The sequence below is a fragment of the Quercus suber genome, unplaced genomic scaffold (assembly GCF_002906115.3).
Source record: "Quercus suber isolate HL8 unplaced genomic scaffold, Cork oak 2.0 scaffold_297, whole genome shotgun sequence".
NCBI lineage: Eukaryota > Viridiplantae > Streptophyta > Magnoliopsida > Fagales > Fagaceae > Quercus > Quercus suber.
This window is the reverse complement of record NW_027069753.1, coordinates 445,548-447,679: the sequence shown is the minus strand read 5'-3', so window position 1 is coordinate 447,679 and position 2,132 is coordinate 445,548.

The window sequence follows — 2,132 nt, the reverse complement described above, 5'->3', positions numbered from 1 at the left end:
ATAAAAGGTATTTGACAAATTTAAAATAAAATAAATATTTATTTGTTATATAAGTTAAACGGGTTGTGTTAAGTGAGTCATTTCGGGTTAACACAAATAAATTGGCGTGTCAAACGTGTCTATTGCAGGTTATACGGGTTGACCTGCTTATGGCACGTTTCTTATCGTATCGCTTTCGGGTTGACTTGTTTATGATCCAAACCCATTAAGGCCCAACCCTAACCTGAAAAAACCCGTGTTGGGTTCGTGTAGTGTTCGCGAGTTGGGTCGAACATTGACACCCCTAATTTTTATCCTTTTTATTGCCATTTTGAGCTTCTCCTAGATATAATTCTTTGAGTGTTTCTTTAATTTCGGTTATCAAAAAAAAAAAAAAAAAAAAAAAAAACTCCCTCCTTTTTTAATCCTTATCTTTCGGTTAAAAAAAAAAAAAAAAAAAAAATCCCAAAACGGGTTAGGTCGGCATCCCAAGATTCCCAACAAGGCGGGGAGACTTAAGCCCAGCGTTAAAATTAGAAGTTCCTCTTAAAATCCAACTAAAATTAACCCAATACAACTCACCCAATACATCATAAAAGCCCAAATAAGATTTAACTCAAATCATTTGAGACTCGAACCCTTCAGATCCTTAAAGCCAAGTCCACTCTAAATAAAAACTCCCAATATATTCAACAGTAAGGGCCTTCACCTAAAAACTACACCGGCAAACCCAAAAATCATATAAGGAAAATACTAGTACTACAAACTATTTTACAATATTTTTTACAAATTATTGATGTGATGAATAGTTATTAGTAAGCTAAAAATGATATTAGTGGCAGACCTATATCAGAACCACTAAAAATTGCCTACATCAACAATTTGTAAAAATGTTGTAAAATAGTTTGTGACCGTGACATTACTTGTCAAATAATGATTTGTGGTCATAAACTACCATCTTTTCTTTCTTAATTTTTTTTAATAAACTTTAACTCTTTTTTTTCTCACATCCACCAATTTCTAACATTTTTAACTCCTAAATAGGACATACAAAGATAGAAAGGTTTGGTAAATTTAAATTTAAATTTATCACTTATCCTAAATATTTATGCTTATGAGAACTAGTCATTAATTAGTACGATGCACAATAAAATCAGTGCCAGCTCAATAATAGAAGTAGATGATGCGGTTACTTAAGGCTCCAAGTAAAAAAAGCCCCCAAATTCTAACTAATAGGGTTGTTTCTTTCTTTGTAATAGTATTAATTAAGTCCAAATATTAGCCAATAAATAAAATAATATTTTTTATCAAATGAAAAATATGAAAAAAGATAGAAAAATGTTTCGTCTACAATATTTTTCACAACACTTTTATAATAAATCTTAAATGACAAGTTGTTATAAGCTATTATTGATGGAAAAAAAAATTAATTTCAGTAGTGGGTTCAAATTTGAACAAATAACAATTTAACACTTAGGATTTATTGTGAAAATATTGTGAATGTAGCACTTCTAAAGAGAGAGAGAGAGAGCAATACAAAAAAAAATTCACAACATTTTCACAAGTTAAGTTGACAAACTTTTATTAGTTCTCATCTAAGTTTACTACTAATATCACTTTTTTACTTACCATTATTAATCTTCCATATCAACAGGTGTGAAAAGTTTTGTCAAATTCTTTGTCTATAGACTTTCTATAAAAAAAAAAAAAAAAAAAATCTACACACATTAATTAGTTGTAATTTTTCATTTAAAACAAGATAATAAAGTTTAAGTAATATTTAATTTTTTCTAAAAATTATATTTAAATATATATATATATATATAAAAGGTCTCAATTATAATCTTCATCTTAGGTCCCCAAATGCATTAAGCCACCTCTAAAGAAAATTCATCATAAAATACTTATAAATGATACTCATATATATAAATATATAAAAGAGCAACATATATTAAAAAGAAATTTTGTTTAGAAAAGGCCAAATGAAATTTTTAATCAAAATTTGATTTTTGTTCCTATATATATATATATATATATATTGGTTTATTTGAATACAACAATGAGCTCTAATCAATTTGAAAATATATTCGTATAAGCATAATTATAATGGGAAAATAATTTCAAAAACTTCACTTTTTTTTTTTTTTTTTTTT